Source organism: Schistocerca serialis, chromosome 9 (assembly GCF_023864345.2).
Source record: "Schistocerca serialis cubense isolate TAMUIC-IGC-003099 chromosome 9, iqSchSeri2.2, whole genome shotgun sequence".
NCBI lineage: Eukaryota > Metazoa > Arthropoda > Insecta > Orthoptera > Acrididae > Schistocerca > Schistocerca serialis.
The window spans coordinates 137,481,744-137,503,119 of NC_064646.1; the positions used below are offsets into that span (position 1 = coordinate 137,481,744).

The window sequence follows — 21,376 nt, forward strand, 5'->3', positions numbered from 1 at the left end:
TTATTCTGCAACCGGGCATCTATGTCACTATCTTCCACATTCGAACAAGCAGGCATTGTTGCTAACGTTTCAAGGAAATAAGTATTTCTGACAGTTTCACAAAGTTCAAATCATATTGCTTTCCATGACTTCAAAATCGACCGTAATAATAGTAGCTGGAAGGGAGGAAGAGTAATTGAAGCGTCCCGTCAACACTGAGATAATTGGAGACGGATAGTAACTGGAAGCTCTGGACTATCTACCTGTATTCCACCTGCGGCAACAGCACGACAGCTAAACAGTAGCTACACCGTATCCTACGAACTGTGTACGCACGTTTTCGAGTTAAAAAAAATGGAAACAAGAAACGAATACGGATAAAACGGAAATCCGGATTGATGGGGGTCGGATAAAAGAGGTTTTAGTGTACAGCAGCACACAAGCGAAGGAAGAAAGGCACCTATGTTTTGATTCTTGGTTATATAGCAAAATGGGTGATGCGGTAAAGTGAGAGGGTTTTGCCCAACTTGACACATGCTCCACTGTACTAGTTCTACCGAAAAGTGGTAATTACTAGGACCATTCATTGGGACGAAACCTGTACTGTTGCAAGAAATTCGATTAAAAACTGATTAAAACTGGAGCAGCTTATCCACTGGCGAATAAAGCGTGAATTCCTGTACCTCGGCATAGGTTAGCCAGGTTATGTACTCTAAGAAGAAAAAAAAGAAAGGAAAAGAAGGAAACGACGCACCAAGAATGAATTGTCCGATTGGGATGGAAATCAGTAGATGTGCTATTCATGTACTCACTCCGTCTTCAGGCCACGAGTGGCCTACCGGGACCATCCGACCGCCGTGTCATCCTCAGTAGAGGATGCGGATAGGAGGAGCGTGTGGTCAGCACACCGCTCTCCCGGTCGTTACGATGGTTTTCTTTGACCGGAGCCGCTACTATTCGGTCGAGTAGATCCACAATTGGCATCACGAGGATGAGGGCACCCCGAAAAATGGCAACAGCGCATGGCGGCCCGGATGGTCACCCATCCAAGTGCCGACCACGCCCGACAGCGCTGAACTTCGGCGATCTCACGAGAACCGGTGTATCCACTGCGGCAAGGCCGTTGCCGCTATACATGTACAGACAAATAAATGGGTACAGTTTTAGAAAAATTGGATGATTTATTCAAAAGAAAGGGCTTTTCAGACTGAGCAACCAGCATCGCATTGGTCCACTTCTGGCCCTTGTGCAAGCAGATATTTGTCTGGGTACAGATTGATAGAGTTGTTGGACGTCCTGAGGGATATCGTGGCAAATTCTGTCCAACTGATGCGTTAGGTTTCCAAAATCCCGATCTGTCTGGAAGGCCCTATCCATAATGCCCCAAACGTTGTCAATTCGGAAGAGATCTGTTTAGCTTGCTGACCAAGGAACCGTTTGGCAAACACGAAGACAACCAATATAAACCCTCGGTGTTTGCGAGTGGGCATTGTCTTGCTGAAATGTAAACCCACGATGGCTCGCCATGAAGGGTAACAAAACAGGGCAGAATATCGTCGACGTACTGCTGTGCTGTGAGGGTGCCGCATATGACAACGAAAGGAGTCCTTCTATAAAAAGAAATGCCACTCCAGACCATCATTCCTAATTGTAGGGCGGTATGACGGGCGATAGTCAGCTTGGTATTCCATCACTGTCCGGAGCGTCTCCATACACGTCTTCGGTCCGGATTCTCATTGACTGTAGTAGAATTGCCTTCAGTGATGGGTCTCGCTTCGGACTGAGTCCCGATGACCAACGAAGATGTGCCTGGAGACATCTCTACATCTACATCTACGTGATTACTCTGCTATTCACAATAAAGTGCCCGGCAGAGAGTGCAATCAACCACCTTCAAGCTGTCTCTCTACAGTTCCACTCTCCAACGGCACGCGGGAAAAACGAGCACTTAAATTTTTCTGTGCGAGCCCTGATTTCTCTTACTTTATCTTGATGATTATTTCTCCCTATGTAGGTGGGTGCCAACAGAATGTTTTCGCAATCGGAGGAGAAAACTGGTGACTAAAATTTCGTGAGAAGATCCCGTCTCAACGAAAAACGCATTTGTTTTAATGGTTGCCACTCCAATTCACATATCATGTCTGTAACACTATCTTCCCTATTTCGCGATAATACAAAACGAGCTGCCCTTCTTTGTACTTTTTCGATGTCATCCGTCAGTCCCACCTGATGCGGATCCCACACCGCACAGCAATACTCAAGAATAGGGCGGACAAGCGTAGTGTAAGCAGTCTCTTTGGTAGACCTGTTGCATCTTCTAAGTGTTCTGCCAATGAATCGCAGTCTTTGGTTTGCTCTATCCACGATATTATCTATGTGAGCGTTCCAATTTAGGTTATTTGTAATTGTAATCCCTAAGTATTTAGTTGAATTTACAGTCTTCAGATTTGTGTGACTTATCGCGTAATCGAAATGTAGTTGATTTCTTTTAGAACTCATCTGAATAACTTCACACTTTTCCTTATTCAGGGTCAACTGCCACTTTTCGCACCATACAGATATCTTATCTAAATCATTTTGCAAGTCGTTTTGATCATCTGTTGACTTTACAAGACGGTAAATACAGCATCACCTGCAAATAATCTAAGACAGCTACTCAGATTGTCTCCTATGTCGTTAATATAGATCAGGAACAATAGAGGGCCTATAACACTTCCTTGGGGAACGTCGGATATTACTTCTGTTTTGCTCGATGACTTTCCGTCTATTACTACGAACTGTGACCTTTGTGACAGGAAATCACGAATCCAGTCGCACAACTGAGACGATACTCCGTAGGCACGCAGTTTGGTTAGAAGACGCTTGTGAGGAACGGTGTCGAAAGCCTTTTGGAAACCTAAAAATATGAAATCAATTTGACATCCCCTGTCGATAGCACTTATTACTTCATGAGTATAAAGAGCTAGTTGTGTTTCACAAGAACGATATTTTCTGAAACCGTGCTGACTATGTGTCAATAAATAGTTTTCTTCGAGGTAATTCATAATGTTCGAATACAGTATATGTTCCAAAACCCTACTGCAAATCGACGTTAGTGATTCAAGAGGGAACTCAAGATTTACATATTAGGGACGGTATAGCCACCATTGTTGTGCCCCTCTCATCTCATTCTTTCTCCTCTCCATCATAGCTTCGAATTTTACCATTCTATTTCTCTTCCTCTAACCTATCTACCTCTTCTATATCTCTTTTACCCCATTCTATCATCTTATGTCTCTGCTTGATGAGAATAACTCACAAGCTGCAAGAATAGAACGAGAAAATTTCCAACTAGCAATAGGACTGACATTCATAAAAGAAAAATATGTTTACTTTCATATACATAGTCATTACTATTATTATTATTATTCTTGATTGTTATAATTATTTTTTATTGTTATAATTATCATTGTACTACTTTTATAATCATTAACATTAATACTGTATAACATGTTATATGTCCTTAATATTCTGTAGAAACTGAAATTCGTTGAAGCTGAGTATGCCTGGTTAGGTGTAAGAGAGGGCCTGAAGGCCCTAATCTTGCCAGGTAAAATAAATGCATAAATAAATACACTCCTGGAAATGGAAAAAAGAACACATTGACACCGGTGTGTCAGACCCACCATACTTGCTCCGGACACTGCGAGAGGGCTGTACAAGCAATGATCACACGCACGGCACAGCGGACACACCAGGAACCGCGGTGTTGGCCGTCGAATGGCGCTAGCTGCGCAGCATTTGTGCACCGCCGCCGTCAGTGTCAGCCAGTTTGCCGTGGCATACGGAGCTCCATCGCAGTCTTTAACACTGGTAGCATGCCGCGACAGCGTGGACGTGAACCGTATGTGCAGTTGACGGACTTTGAGCGAGGGCGTATAGTGGGCATGCGGGAGGCCGGGTGGACGTACCGCCGAATTGCTCAACACGTGGGGCGTGAAGTCTCCACAGTACATCGATGTTGTCGCCAGTGGTCGGTGGAAGGTGCACGTGCCCGTCGACCTGGGACCGGACCGCAGCGACGCACGGATGCACGCCAAGACCGTAGGATCCTACGCAGTGCCGTAGGGGACCGCACCGCCACTTCCCAGCACATTAGGGACACTGTTGCTCCTGGGGTATCGGCGAGGACCATTCGCAACCGTCTCCATGAAGCTGGGCTACGGTCCCGCACACCGTTAGGCCGTCTTCCGCTCACGCCCCAACATCGTGCAGCCCGCCTTCAGTGGTGTCGCGACAGGCGTGAATGGAGGGACGAATGGAGACGTGTCGTCTTCAGCGATGAGAGTCGCTTCTGCCTTGGTGCCAATGATGGTCGTATGCGTGTTTGGCGCCGTGCAGGTGAGCGCCACAATCAGGACTGCATACGACCGAGGCACACAGGGCCAACACCCGGCATCATGGTGTGGGGAGCGATCTCCTACACTGGCCGTACACCACTGGTGATCGTCGAGGGGACACTGAATAGTGCACGGTACATCCAAACCGTCATCGAACCCATCGTTCTACCATTCCTAGACCGGCAAGGGAACTTGCTGTTCCAACAGGACAATGCACGTCCGCATGTATCCCGTGCCACCCAACGTGCTCTAGAAGGTGTAAGTCAACTACCCTGGCCAGCAAGATCTCCGGATCTGTCCCCCATTGAGCATGTTTGGGACTGGATGAAGCGTCGTCTCACGCGGTCTGCACGTCCAGTACGAACGCTGGTCCAACTGAGGCGCCAGGTGGAAATGGCATGGCAAGCCGTTCCACAGGACTACATCCAGCATCTCTACGATCGTCTCCATGGGAGAATAGCAGCCTGCATTGCTGCGAAAGGTGGATATACACTGTACTAGTGCCGACATTGTGCATGCTCTGTTGCCTGTGTCTATGTGCCTGTGGTTCTGTCAGTGTGATCATGTGATGTATCTGACCCCAGGAATGTGTCAATAAAGTTTCCCCTTCCTGGGACAATGAATTCACGGTGTTCTTATTTCAATTTCCAGGAGTGTAAATAAATAAATAAATATAGGCCTGTAATTCAGCGGATTATTCCTACTTCCCTTTTTGGGTATTGGTGTGAGTTGAGCAATTTTCCAGTCTTTAGGTACGGACCTTTCTGTGAGCGAGTGGTTGTATATAATTGCTAAATATGGAGCTATTTTATCAGCATACTGTGATAGTACGTCCCAGACAGTGGTGGGGTGCCAACCTGACTGACGGCCGCCATACGGCACTACGACCACGAGTGATGGTCTGGAGTACCACTTCTTTTCATAGCAGGACCCCTATTTTTTTTTTTTATGGTCATCCGTGGCATCCTTGCAGCACAGTGTTACATCGACGATATTCTGCACCTCGTTTTGTTGTCCTTTATGGTAAGCCATCCTTGGCATGCATTTGAGCAAGATAATGTCCGCATGCCCACGTCTAGAGCTTCTACTGCTTTGTCTTCGTCCTGCCAAACCCTACCGTGTTCAGCAAGGTCGCTGGGTCTCTCCAGAACTGAGCACTATGGATTGGGCCCTCCAACCATCTCGGGAATTTGACTATCTAACGCACCAGTTAGAGAGAATTTGACGCGATATCCCTGACGATGACAAGACGAATGATTGCTTGCATAAGGGCCAGAGGTGGACCAAAGCGTTATTGACTAGCTCAGTTTGTGAAGCTCCTCTCCTCGAGCAATACACCCAGTCTTTTTTTCTGAAATTGTAATCATTCGTTTGTCTCCATACGTACATCATATCTGCCGATTTTCGTCAGGGTGTCATTTTTGTGTTAGAATATACACTATTGGCCATTAAAATTGCTACACCACGAAGATGACGTGCTACAGGCGCGAAATTTAACCGACAGGAAGAAGATGCTGTGATATGCAAATGATTAGCTTTTCAGAGCATTCACACAGGGTTGGCGCCCGTGGCGACACCTACAACGTGCTGACATAAGGAAAGTTTCCAACCGATTTCTCATACAGCAGTTGACCGGCGTTGCCTGGTGAAACGTTGTTGTGATGCCTCGTGTAAGGAGGAGAAATGCATACCGTCACGTTTCCGACTTTAATAAAGGTGGGATTGTAGCCTATCGCGATTGCAGTTTATCGTATCGCGACATTGCTGCCCGCCTTGGGCGAGATCCAATGACTGTAAGCAGAATATGGAATCGGTGGGTTCAGGAGGGTAATACGGAACGTCGTGCTGGATCCCAACGGGCTCGTATCACTAGCAGTCGAGATGACAGGCATCTTATCCGCATGGCTGTAACGGATCGTGCAGCCACGTCTCGATCCCTGAGTCAACAGATGGGGACATTTGCAAGACAACAACCATCTGCGCGAACAGTTCGACGCCGTTTGCAGCAGCATGGACTATCAGCTCGGAGACCGTGACTGCGGTTACCCTTGACGCTGCATCACAGACAGTAGCGCCTGCGATACTGTACTCGACGACGAACCTGGGTGCACGAATGCAAAACGTCATTTTTTCTGATGAATCCAGGGTCTGTTTACAGCATCATGATGGTCGCATCATGGTGCGACATCGGGGTGAACGCACATTGGAAGCGTGTATTCGTCATAGCCATACTGGCGTATCACCCGGCGTGATAGTATGGGGTGCCATTGGTTACACGTCTCGGTCACCTCTTGTTCGCATTGACGGCACTTTGAACAGTGGATGTTACATTTCTGATGTGTTATAAATCGTGGCTCTACCCATCACTCGATCCCCGCGAAACCCTACCTGTAAGCAGGATAATGCACGACCGCATGTTGCAGGTCCTGTACGGTCCTTTCTGGATACAGAAAATGTTCGACTGCTGCCCTGGCCAGCACATTCTACAGATCTCTCACCAATTGAAAACGCCTTGTCAATGGTGGCCGAGCAACTGGCTCGTCACAATACGCCAGTCACTACTCTTGATGAACTGTGGTATCGTGTTGAAGCTGCATGGGCAGCTGTACCTGAACACGCCATCCAAGCTGTGTTTGACTCAATTCCCAGGTGTATCAAGGCCGTTATTACGGCCAGAGGTGGTTGTTCTGGGTACTGATTTCTCAGGATCTACGCAACCAAACTGCGTGAAAATGTAATCACATGTCAGTTCTAGTATAATATATTTGTCCAATGAATACCCGTTTATCATCTGCATTTCTTCTTGGTGTAGCAATTATAATGGCCAGTTGTGTATGTTGTTATTTAATTTTTGATTTGCTACCGCAGAGTATCTAAATATCGCCCGATGAGGAAGGTGTATCACTTTTGCTAAAAAAAATGTTTCATTTTTGCGAAATAAAAATAAAATCTGCTAATTAACAATTTTTAAGCACCCAATAAAAATGGAGACAGGGAGATTTACCGTGAATTTTGTGTATCGTAGAGTTACAGTCATCCCCATCAAAAACCTTCATGAACAATTCTCCCCACCTTTTTAATATTATTTTGACGTTTTCCGTCTTCTTCAGATCAGCCGTGGACTTCAGGCCTGATTTCATGTTATGATTTTTCTTTTTATTTGCGCATCCGTAATATCTTTGCCAAAACTTGCTCTGTTGCCATGCTGAATTTCCTTTAACCTATCAGGGTTTTCTCTTATAGTGTTTGTTATTTGCTTATTAACGCTGGGTAACCTGTAACTGTATTAACAAGGGCTAATTCCAAGTCATTCATTTTAACGTACAGACGCAAACACTACACACTCCGAGAAGATTCTCAAGAAGGAGTGGAGGTACTGAGACAGAAGTACTTGAGCAGGGAGTATACTTTGATATTGCCTATATTGAATTTTTATTCATATTAAATTGAAAACGATCTGAGCGAACTTTCTTTTGCTCTGAGAACCTTTTTTTATTCATACTTTCAGTCTATCGGGCTGGGAAGGTAAACTCATATAGCGACTTGGCTGGCAAAAGCTCGGTTCGCTGCCAGGCCACTTGGAGTGCTGCAAGTTTATCAGTCCATTATCTCCGTTTGTTATGGGGTGATTTAAAGTCGTCCATATTTGCTTCCGTTTCATAGTAAACAGAATGGGGTTTTGTAGCACTGTTCCCTGATTTCGAATTCTCAAGTGTAGTGCAGTCCTGAGTTCTTTGTGAATATGTTGCTCACATATTCTGCTTCATTTTTGCTCGAGTCCATAGTATCGGATGGAGCAAGTGATTCCAAGCATTTTTTTTTTTACACACAACTTAATGTTACTTAAACTAAGTTACGCTAAGGACAATACACACATCCATCCCCGAGGGAGGACTCGAACCTCCGACGGGGGGGGGGGGGGGGGGGGGGAGCCGCAAGAACCGTGACTTAGCACCTGAGACCGCACTGGTACCTCGCGCGACTTTTGTTTCGTATAAAGCAGAAGCTGGTTTCACCAGCTGCATAACGTTCTGTGTACATTCGTTCCCGCCTACGAATCCGTGTTTGAGCTGCTTGATTTAAATAGATTTTAAGTACATTGCTCCTCGTCTTCTACTTCATTTTAGATCATAACCGTTTTTCGTACTGGGTCGAAACTGCAATACTGGATTTTTAAAAAGAAAAAAATTTACATTCAAAACACGACCATGACATAATTTCCAAAATTTTGCGGGACTGCAAACCGCAGTTACAAGAAGTTACTCTTAGTTTTTGACTGAGATTTTTAGGATACTTGTACATTACTTTTCAAATTAACAAAAACCTTTCGGTTTCCAGGCACGCACTGTAGTAGCAGACTACGATGCTCACCGACATTGTGTAGATTGTCTTCTAAATAACGTACCTCAAATTAAAAATACGGATTTTCGCGCCATATTTTCCCTTAAATTTCACTGTCAGCCGCTAGGAGTGCTACTATCGTCCTCTGCTTCCACGCTGCCCTCCAATACTAAATTGGTGATCCCTTGATGCCTCAGAACATGTCCTACCAGCCGATCCCTTCTTCTACTCAAGTTGTGCCACAAATTTCTCTTTTCCCCAATTCTATTCAATACCTCCTCATTAGTTATGTGATCTACCCATCTAATCTTCAGCATTCTTCTGTAGCACCACATTTCGAAAGCTTCTATTCTCTTCTTGTCCAAACTATTTATCGTCCACGTTTCACTTCCATACATGGCTACACTCCATACAAATACTTTCAGAAACGACTTGCTGACACTTAAATCTATACTCGATGTTAACAAATTTCTCTTCTTCAGAAACGTTTTCCTTGCCATTGCCAGTCTACATTTTATATCCTCTCTACTTTGACTATCATCAGTTATTTTGCTCCCCAAAAAGCAAAACACGTTTACATCTTTAAGTGTCTCATTTCCTAATCTAACTCCCTCAGCAGCACCCGAGTTAACTCGACTACATTCCATTATCCTCCTTTTGCTTTTGTTGATGTTCATCTTATATCCTCCTTTCAAGACACTGCCCATTCTGTTCAAATGCTCTTCCAAGTCCTTTGCTGTCTCTGACAGAATTACAATGTCGTCGGCGAACCTTAAAGTTTTTATTTCTTCTCCATGGATTTTAATTCCTACTACGAATTTTTCTTTTGTTTCCTTTACTGCTTGCTCAGTATACAGATTGAATAGCATCGGGGTAGTGCACTTCTTATATTGTGGTGTCCTTTGCTGTCGGCTAACTCCGAAAATAGCCAAAACGTACACGGCGGAAATACTGGGAGAAGAAATAGTTATGCGCCAGAACTCCCGAAATTTAATGGATTGTCCTGTAGTATACCCGTAGCATCATCACATGCAAAACATACTTTATTTTAAATATGCACCTCTGATGGTTATAAACCAGGAACATAGCGGCCGTGTCCCCGTGCCGGCAGAGTGTCGGTTGCTTGGCATAAGCGAGGCATTTCGCGGGAGGAAAGCAGGAAAGGAATTAGATAAATATGACGACCGTGTACCTTTCTCTGGTGCAATGAAGGCCGTTGAGGTGTGTTAGCTGCTGTGATTCACGACATCTGTTGTTGTGACACAAGGAAAGTCAGCAGCGGGCTAACGCTCACATCTAGAGACGACCGATGGAGCCTTTAGTAGCTGTGTTTGCAAATGAGGAATTATTTTTCAGGTCCACTAATAAAAATATTACTGCGATACCAAAAATTAATATTGAGTTAAGTTTTATAATAATTGATCACTTGAATGTGAGAATTCATCAATGGTTCTGAACACAAAAAGGGATGAGTAGGAAAAATTTCACTATTAATTAAAGGCACATCTGCTACTCAAATTTTTTTAATATGTGAACTTCTTTCATTTTGCACCAACCACAGGAACATTTCGTGTTTTGAAGCAAATTTACATACTAAAAATTCAAGAATATGTTCATTAACTTCTATTTTGAACAATAATAAATTACACAAACAGGCAGGAAGATGTGTCCAACTGCGTTGTAGACAATACAGTCAAAATTAATGATTTTAGTTTAACGGTAATGCACTGTTTGTACGAGAAATTTCCGTTTATACTCTTTCAAAATTGTAATTAGGCAGTCCTTAATACAAGCAAAATTGTAATGAAAATTGTTATTTTAATTATAATTTTTTTCAGAAAAAAGCTTCTTAATCATCTTCAATGCATTTGCCATCCAGGTTCCTATTCTAAGCAGTCACACTCTTCATTCTCAACTTGCTTTTCGACATTCCTTACCAAACCATCACTCTCAAGAAGTTGAGCATAAAATTGCAGTCTGCCATCTGCACTCCAGTTCTCACTAAAATGCTACTTCAAATTTGGAAATTTGTGGTAACGTCTTATGTGACCAAACTGTTGAGGTCATCGGTCCCTTATCTTACGCACTACTTAATCTAACTTAAACTAACTTACGCGAAGGACATCATACGCACACCCATGCCCGTGGGAGGACTCGAACCTCCGACGGGGGAAGCTGGGAGCAGTGCTGACCGTGACAAGCCGCCTAAGACCGCGTGGCTACCCCGCGCGGTGTTCTGTTCCAGAAAGTTCACTAAGTCCTTCTTTTTTCTGATTTTATGCTACATTTAAAGGATTTATTTGCCCTTGCTTTATCTCATTTTCAGCCCATTTCAAAATCATAAGCTGTTAAGCATCGTTACGCTAGAGCGCATTACATCCATTGAAGCCATAAACCATTTTCATTTGATAATATTACACATTCACGGGTTCACCGCGCACAAGTGCTCTTACAACTGCAGCAAGAATGTTTCTGAAATCAGCATGTACCTTTCTGACCGCCGAAACATAACTAAAATGCAACTTAGTTCCATTTTGTCGGTCTTAAAGACAAATGCCACTTCTCGAAACATCTTGGCTGCAGTCAAAAAAGCAGTTATAAGCAGTATTCGATGGAAACAGTGTTGTCAACTTACGAAATGCTTTCTGTCTTGGGGTCTCAGATTTTATTGGAATTTAGGTACTACTTGCATTAGCTGTCGAGAAAAAATGAACATATCGTGATTTGAACCATGTAACCAACTGGATATATTTTGTTGTGAGACAAAGGCAGAGCTTTGCAATTGATTTCAACAGTCAAAAATTTCTGTTCGAATGAAAAAGCACGATGCAGCCACTTCAAATTAATTTACTATTGCACGTGGCCTTACCGCGCTTTGAAACGTCCTTTCTCAATGCATTTGCAAAGTTGAATGCTCCAACGAGTCGTTGCGTCCTTTAAGTAAGTATCGCTTAACATAATGAATGAAAGAAGAACTCCACGCTGCATACTAAATACATGGCTCAAGAAAATGAGATGGCCGCCAGCGATGTTTTATCACGTGACCAAGGAGTTGCATAAGTAATTTTAATTCCTTCACAGGTGAAAAGGATATAAGGAACAGTATAGAGATAGTACGATAATGTGTCGGAAGGAAAATTAATTAAATTCCGTAACATAGTGTGAGCAACACCCACAACAGATGGCGGCAAACCATAGACACAAAATTAAAAATCAAAGCCTAAACCAAGTTGCTAAATGAGGCTTTTGAGGCACGTGGGTGGTTGTAAACACCTCACGCAACGGGACAAATTAATAGTACAAGAATGGGAAACTGAAAGTATTAATTAAAAGTTTGAAGAAAATAAAATTAAAAGACGCGACTCTGTCGTAAAAAAAGAAATCGACAGAATTAATAATGAACATTTGTCAGAGCGAAAAATATGGATAGGTACTCCAAGGAAGGAGTTAAAGGTTCAGTACGGCAAAAATCTTTGTAGAGACACAGTTTGGCAGAAATCGGCGAAGAATGACCTCTTGTCGGGTTGAAACTCGCGGTCTGCATATTTTTCACACAAGCTCAGCAATGGCGTTTCGTGGTGGACATTAAACCATTCTAAAAAGTGATCTGCTTTTTGGATTTGATTTCTGATGAATGAAAAGGTAACGTGAGTTCATTTAAGCTTGTCTGAGCCGTAAATCATTCGCAGAAGTTTGTGAAACTATAGCTTCATTTTCGAGAGTGCTGTTATGTTGTTGTGGCCTCGAATACGAGGACTGGACAGCTCTCCACACTAGTCTGCCCTGTGAAAGCCTCTTCATTTCTGCGCAGCTACTGCAACCTACATCCATCTGAGCCTGCTTACTGCATTCATCTCTTTGTCACCCTTTACAATTTTTACCCTCCACGCTTGGTCCCATTAACAAATTCACGACTCCTTGTTGACTGAGGATGTGTCCTAACAACCGATTCCACCTTTTAACCAAGTTGTGCAGTATGTTTCTTTATTCCCCCAATTCGATTCAGTACCTCCTCACTAAATATTTCACGTTTGAATCTAATTTTCAACATTCTTCGGTAGCACCACACTACAGAAGCTTCCATCTTCTTCTTGCCTGAACTGATTTTTTCGTCCACGTTGTACTTCCGTATGGGGCTATATTGCATACAAATACAGAGCTGATTAAAATATGGGAACACCGCGAAAAATGAATGCTTGAACATCAATGTAGATGCTAGCCAATCTTACAGGTTCCCGCTGACGTATTTGACCACGAACGATACCTTTGCGGTCTCCTCAATATGTTGCAAGCGTCACTCGTGCTCAGAACAGTGTTCTGTGTAGTTGTGAGTGCATTATGTCGGAGCTAAGTCAATTCCAACCTGGGCAAAACGTTGGTGCCCGGATGGTGGGTGCTTCTGAAACCAAGGGAGCCGAAGTGTTTGTTGTTTTAAGAGGCACCTTGTCGAAGACTTATACCACTCATAGGGAAAGCGGAAAAACATCATCCACTAAGTCCTAAGGCGGACGGAAGTGTGTGTCGAGTGATCATCATGGACGGTAATTGAAGGGGATTGTGACAAAAATAAGAAGACAGCTGCAAAAGCCACTATAGAACTAAATGTCACTCTCGCGAACACTGTCAGCAGTAAAACAACAGGAAGGGAACTCGAAATTTAGAAACTGCAGGTTAGTTAGAATTCCAAAGTTACGCATCAGTGCTGGAAATTCCAGAAACAGAAAAAACGTCGTTCCGAAGCCATAAAACATGGACTATGGAACAATGAGACAAAGTAATTTGGTCGAATGAGTCTTGTCTCACACTGTATCCAACTTCTGGCCGAGTTTACTTCACAAGAGTGAAATATAGTGGGGGTTCGGTAATGGTTTCGACAGCCTTATCGTGGTATTCCATGGGCCCCATGATTAGTCTGCAATATCATGCTACTGCCGAGGATTATGTGATCATTTTGGTTGATTAGGTCCATCGCATGCTACAGTGTGTTTTCCAGAATGGTGATGCCTTGTTACAAGACGACAGAGCCCCTGTCCACACACCTCGCGTCGTCGGGGTTGAATTTGTAAGTACGAGGATCAGTCGTCGCATCTGCCCTGGCCATCCCAGTCACACATCTCAGTATTATTGGACCGTTGTGGTCTGCTTTGCAGAGAAGACTACGTGAACTGTATCCGCCCCATCATCATTACGTAAACTTGCCACTATTTTGCAGGGCTCCCTCGAAAATCGTACAGAATTTGTATTTATCCACGAGACGATTGAAAGCAGTTTTGGGTATCAATGGTTTTCCTACACCACATTAGGCACGGTAAATGTGTTGTGTTTTTTGGTGGTTGCATATTTAAGACGTGTTTTTTGCTTCCTATTGCAGTGTGCATATTATGTCCTCTCGGCAGTTGTCAGCTGCTGAAATAGCAAAACTCATCGACTATTTTTAGTGTCTCATATCCTAATCTACACTCATGCTCATAAATTAAGGATGATGCTGATACATGGTGGAACAACGCTCTGGTGGGTGGGTTGCGGGTTTAAATCACCTCGGGGTATGACCATACGGTCCATTTGACCTGCGGTCGTCGCACGGTGGCGCTGGCAGCAGTCCACATACGCAGAGGTGTGTAGGTGCATGTCAGAGTGTGGTGCAGCGAGTAAGTTTGCAGACGCTTTCAGACGTGCTAATGGTGACTGTGTGTTAAAAACGGCTCAAAGAACACATATTGATGACGTTATGAGGGGTAGAATACTGGGGCCACTAGAGGCTGGTCAAACACAGCAGGTTGTAACACGGGCCCTCCGTCTGCCACAAAGTGTGATCTCAAGATTATGGCAACGATTTCAGCAGGCAGGAAACGTGTCCAGGCACTACAGTACGGGACGTCCACAGTGTACAACACCACAAGAAGACCGATATCTCACCATCAGTGCCCGCAGACGGCCACGGAGTACTTAAGGTAGCCTTCCTCGAAACCTCAACGCAGCCACTGGAACAGTTGTCTCTAGACACACAGTCTACAGACGACTGAACAGACATGGTTCCCAGAGACCTGCAATGTGCATTCCATTGACTCCTGGTCACAGGAGAGGCCGTAAAGCCTGGTGTCAAGAACACAGTACATGGTCATTGGAACAGTGGTCCCAGGTTATGTTCACAGGCGAGTCCAGTTATAGTCTGAACAGTGATTCTCGCCGGGTTTTGATCTGGCGTGAATCAGGAACCAGATACCAACCCCTTAATGTCCTTGAAAGGGACCTGTATGGAGGTCGTGGTTTGATGGTGTGGTCTGATATTATGACTGGTGCACGTGCACCCCTGCATGTCTTTGACAGAGGAACTGTAACAAGTCAGGTGTATTGGGACGCCTTTTCATGGGTGCAGTGGGCCCCACCTTCCTCCTGATGGATGATAACGCACGCCCCCACCGAGCTGCCATCGTAGAGGAGTACCTTGAAACAGAAGATGTCAGGCGAATGGAGTGGCCTGCCTGTTCTGCAGACCTAAACCGCATCGAGCACGTCTGGGATACTCTCGGTCGACGTATCGCTGCACGTCTTCAAATCCCTAGGACACTTCAGGAGCTCCGACAGGCACTGGTGCAAGAATGGGAGGCTATACCCCAGCAGCTGCTCGACCACCTGATCCAGAGTATGCTAACCCGTTGTGCGGCCTGTGTGCGTGTGCATGGGATCATATCCCACATTGATGTAGGAGTACATGCGCAGGAAACAGTGGCGTATTGTAGCACATGTGTTTCGCGACGGTTTTCTCAACTTATCACCAATACCGTGGACTTACAGATCTGTGTAATGTGTGTTCCCTATGTGCCTGTGCTGCTAGCGCCAATTTTGTGCAGTGCCACTTCATGTGGCACCATATTCTACAGTCATCCTTAATTTGTGAGCATGAGTGTAATTGCCTAAGCGTCGCCTGATTTAATTCTGCTACTCTCGGAAAGTACTGGATAAGAAAGAGTGAAGGCATTGTGAGCTACGAGATGAGAGGTCAAAAGAGCTTGTTAAGGCAGTTGGCAGCTACAGCAAGGCCTTTATTGATGCTCGTGACAGAGATCAATGAGTGCAGTTGATCTTGTAAGTTCTGATTTAGCTGGTGGCTGCGACAAGAGGCGATCCTGCAGTACGTCGCAACATTATGAAAGTCCTGATGGCTTAAGGAGTCGTCTGTGGAAAGAGGACCGCCTTGTGTTATTTTTTACTTTTTTTACAAAAACGAAGACATAATAATTTTGTTCGCCACAAATAGTTTTAATTTTCTCAAAATAATCATCTTTAAAATTAATATCCTTTTACATCCTCTTCTACACTCGGTAAGAGTAGGGTGATTTGTGTACCGATGTGACTTCCCCTTGCCAGCCGAAGTGGCCGTGCGATTCTAGGCGCTGCAGTCTGGAACCACGAGACCGCTACGGTCGCAGGTTCGACTCCTGCCTCGGGCATGGATGTGTGTGTGATGTCCTTACGTTAGTTAGGTTTAACTAGTTCTAAGTTCTAGGGGACTAATGACCTCAGAAGTTGAGTCCCATAGTGCTCAGAGCCATTTGACTTCCCCTTATCTGTTCCATTCGCGAATGATTCGCGGGAGGAACGATTGCTGGTAACCCACCGAGTGTGCTCGAATCTCTCCAGTTTTACTTTTGTGACATTTCCACGAGGTATAGCTAGGAGTAGCAATATACTGGTTAACTATTCTACGAACGCAAGCTCTCACAACTTCGGAACCTTGATGCAGAACGCTTCTCGTGCAGCGTTTTCCCCTGAATATGGCTGATCATCACTATGACGCTGTAGCGCTTAGTACATGGAACTGTGACGAAACGCGCTGCTCTTCTTTCGATCTTCTCTATTTCCTCTATCACTCCTTTCTGGTACCGATCCCAAATTGACGAGCAATATTCAAGTATTGGTAGAATGAGTGTTTTGTAAGCTACTTCCTTTGTGGTTGGACTCGTTTCCTGGGGATTCTACCAATAGATCTCAGTCTGGCATCTGCCTTACCTGTGATTAGTTTCGTGTGGTCTCTTCACTTGAAATCGTGCCGTATGCATACTCCTAGGTATTTTACAAATGTGACTGCTTCCAGTCATTGTCCCGCAATCCTGTAATCATAAAATAATGGGTCTTTCTGTCTCTTTATGAGAAGTAAGTTACAATTGTTTATGCTGAAGATCAACTGCCAATCCTTGCACCGCCGGCCGCGGTGGTCGAGCTGTTCTAGGCGCTTCTGTCCGGAATCACGCGGCTAGTACGGTCGCAGGTTCGAATCCTGCCTCGGGAATGGATGTGTGTAATGTCCTTAGGTTAGTTAGGTTTAACTAGTTCTAAGTTCTAGGGGACCGATGACCTCAGATGTTAAGTCCCATAGTGCTCAGAGCCATTTGAACCAGTCCTTGACCAAACGCCGATCCTTTGCAGGTCTTCCTGCTTTTCTCTGCAATTTTCTAGCTTTGCGATTTCTCTGCATACGACAGCATCACCCGCGATAAGCCTCATGGGACTTCCGACATTAGTCACTAGGTCATTTATACACTGGTGTGTAAAACTTAGGAACGAAAGTAACGTCCATGTGATGTGTCACTGCCAAGTAACATAGCTCATGAAAGTTGTTTCATACCTAGAAAGAACTCTACATTATAGTACAGGAGTAACTGAAATAAATACGCGATAAGGCAAACAGAAATGACAGTTTCATACAAAGACAACAATTGCACTTCAATTACCGTGATTCATAATGGTCCCCTGGACATTACAAAAGAGGGGGTACGATTCTTAATAGAGTGTGTGACCACCGCGGAAGGCAGTGCATGACCTGCAACGTGCTTCCATGCTGGCCACAAATGTGGGTGAGTAGTTCTTATTTTAGGGCTTCCATCGCTTCACCAACGTAGTTCACAACTGCTGGTTTGTCATTGGCATGTGGAGACGCTGTAATACTTCTCCGAAAGCATCCCATAGGTGCTCGATAGGATTTAAGAGGGAGGAACGGTCGGGCTAGTCTGCTCGCCAAACATCTTCTCGGTCCACCTGCCCCTGTTCAGTGCGGTCGCGCACTTACACCCCCAAACAGGACGTCAGGGACGAATGCAGCCCTGAAAGGAGAAGAAGCGCAGTGTCACAACAGCGCTGACCAGTGAGTGTATCGCGTCCAAAGGTTTGAAGGTCAGTACTCCCACACTACATTATGCATCCTCACAGCATAATACCTGGACCGACAAAATGATAAGTTCGACGATGTTCCTGGGTGCGTTAAATACCATCATATGGCGAGAGGCGAGAATATGTACTACATTGTACTATAGTGTTGCAGTTCTTTCTGTGTATAGTCCAAGTTCGTCGACCGATATTACTTCTCAGAGACACATCATACGTAAGTAACCTTTGAGCCGCGGCGCGGCTGGCGCCAGTGTTCTCGCACTTAGAATGGCATCGCTGCCATCGACTATAGGGTCACCATCTTCGCCTTCCGCGATTCAGGCCGGTGGTCGGGTGGTTAACGGGGAGAGAGAAGAGACAGCGGAGTGGATAGTCGAGGGTCGGAGGTGGCTCGTTGACGTTTACCGTGAGGCCTGTGGTACGACGCCTGTACGCTAAGGGCAAGGTCAGCGAGAGATCCCGACAGTGACTTGATGGGACCTCGGGTTTGGTATCGCGGTGGTGGACTGTTGTGTTTTGGGGCTTTTCTGCTGCAAGGGCATATATAGGTTCTTGTTACTGGCCATTGAAATTGAGATGTGTCTATGGTGTGACGGAGGAAATGTGTCATGCTCGCCGCTTTTGCATGTGAAAACGCTTCGTCTGCCTTGTGTCTGCGCAGGAAATTTTATGAAGTAAATAGCTGATACCACGGCGACGTCCTGCTCTCACACGTTGTTGAATATATTTCGGAATTACTGAATGGTGAAGATATATAAAAAAAAATGGTTCAAATGGCTCTGAGCACTACGGGACTCAACTGCTGAGGTCATTAGTCCCCTAGAACTTAGAACTAGTTAAACCTAACTAACCTAAGGACATCACAAACATCCATGCCCGAGGCAGGATTCGAAACTGCGACCGTAGCGGTCTTGCGGTTCCAGACTGCAGCGCCTTTAACCGCACGGCCACTTCGGCTGGCCAGTGAAGATATCCCACGTATAAAGCAAATGAAGCCATTTGCGCCATACTAAGGCACTGTTTTATTCTGCTTAAATCTGTGTCACTTTCACGTGCATTTATACGCTCTTCTTTAGTTGTGTGTAAACAGAGAGCTATGTAGAAAGGGATGTAAAGTTGAAACCATTCCAATAAGTGAATACACTCAAACTCTGTATTACTAAAGGTGCCTTTCGATACCAGCACCTACCTTCGGTAATAAGTGTTATTCTGAGGTTGTCACGGTACTGCAAGCAATTATTATACACAAAATTGTTTATTCTGATTATACTAAATTGGAGATGTAAGGCCGGTTGTGTGCCGCTGTAAATTACTATTGTCTCCTCTGTGTGGTAGCCTAGCATTGTCAGTGGCTTCAATCATTATTCCTGTCATATTTCGAGTTTTGTTTTCGCGGGTTTGCTTAAGCTGACACTGTTAAGTTGTAATACCTGTAAACAGACAAGTCAAACTGAGTATTGTATTACCTCAAGAGGATATTCTAATGCGTGGTACCTTAATTTGTTATAGGTTAGAATTATTTTACGTGTTATTAATATTCTGCTGTTTTCTTTGTCTAAAGAGGAGCTAGTTCTATGAAGTAGTCGTTTATATTTTATTAGTGTGTAACGCATTGTGCTTTTCATGTTAATTGTTTTTAAGAAGTATATTGCAAGTAGCTGAAACTGGCGTGTTCGCGGGGGTCGTGTCCTGACGTGGTTGATAGGCGCCCCTTTTATTACGGCACATCCGACTATCCTCCTTCAGTACACTTGTCTCGCTTATATCGTTACTACGATTGTCGAGTGGAATTAGGGCTTACTGTAATCACCTTATATGTCGAAGTTAAGTATCTCCCTCGCCAGGGCGCGAACCTTCGTGGATATAGTCGTATTCTCATCTGTAAAGATTGATAGTGTAATTCATTTGTTCTCGTCACATGCATGATTATTTATCTTGTTATATTTAATGTCAGTAAAATGTAAGTGTTAGCGAGGTCCGAATTGGGACGTTGTATTCTCCTCTTGTGAAAACAAATTCTTAAGTGATTTTATTCCTTTTTTAAGTAGCCTTTAGATGCGTGCATTTTGCCTCCATGTTTGATGTTTTTATGGCTTCCACGTTAATTAAAAATACAATAAAGGTAAATTTGGTAACGGAGGGTTTCGTGTATTTATTAGTTGCTAAGTGGATCCTAAGTTAAGTGCAGGAGCCCTACCAACCTTCTTCCTTAAGTTTTGCACACCAGTATATACACTGTAAAAAGTAATTTTTACTTCTGAAGATTTCTTCCCTTTGGGAATCACACGCTGTGTTCTTTTTGCTAGAAAATCTTTGATCCAGTCACACAGCTGGGCTGCTGTTTCATACGCTCGTTAGATGACAGTGCTGTAGTAGCAACTTCTGGCACCGAATGTAACAGCAGCACCAAATGTAGCGGGAAAAGGTAGAAGGCATCATATTAAAACTTGTCTGAGCTTTCCAAGTGATTTATTGTTTCCAACTACAGTGCCGTGTTCCCTTCAGTATCCATCACAGGTCCCACAATGCTGAGGATGCCACCTCAGCGGCCCCATCCAACGCTCCGCTAATGTGTCGGCCTTGTACAGCTGCAGTGATATGACAATGTCAGGGCTGTGCTGGCAGCCAACTCGGCAGCTTATGCTGCGCTTCCTCAGTGCCGCCCACTGACAATTGCACGGTGGCCCGCCGCGCTGTGTGTCCTTGCCGGCGTGGCTCGGGTGGCGGCGACAACAAGCGCCCACCATCCGGCAGCTGAATCTGTGGCACTTGACCCGGATGTCTCCACTGGATGTTGGGAGCCAAGAAGACTGCCCACAGTAGCAAGCTGTGGAGTGGCCTGTGGAGTGGCCCGCCGCTTGCTGGCTACGGATCCAGTGTCGGCCTCAGAGGGTTGAACCAGGGACCCACCATGGACTGGAATGCTGGCGCCCCATCTGCTGCTTTGTGTAGCCGGTGGTGTGACACGCCCTGCCATCCAGGAGAGCTGCCACTCTTGGATTCTTTGTTAGTGAACCGGCACCTATTTATTTGCGGCTGTGCGCCTCTGTTTTGCTAAATGCGCCGCTCCGCGTCACATACTCATAACACTTAGGTTGGCTAGTGGACCCCTTCTTCCTGTGACTTGTGCCATGTTAACTGCTGCGTGCACTTTTTCCGGTGGTTCTACACCCCCTGTGACCTCTATTTTACTTCGCAACTGCTGATGAGCGTAATTCACCATAAACAGGCCCACGCCTGGCTGTAACTTGCATGGTCAGAAATATTACACCAAAACTGACTTTACTGTCCCAAATGGAAGTGCTGCTACAGTGTGGAGATGTATTGAATGCTTTCCAGAACTCAAGGAACACTGCATCTACCTGGGCACAGGCATCTATTGTGAGCTGGTCGATTTTGCTTAGGTTCAAACTATTTCTAGAAAGAATTTTACACTCAGATGCTGGTAAATCAGACTACAGCTTTGAAATGATTCAGCAGCTTTTTGGGTTGGAAAAACCTCTCCACGTATT

At 44.8% G+C, this 21,376-nt stretch overlaps 1 pseudogene; it reads right to left on the minus strand.

Annotated features, from left to right (window-relative positions):
• Positions 1–989: 989 nt before the first annotated feature.
• Positions 990–1,107, minus strand: LOC126420250 (5S ribosomal RNA; annotated as a pseudogene).
• Between the last annotated feature and the right edge of the window lie 20,269 nt (positions 1,108–21,376).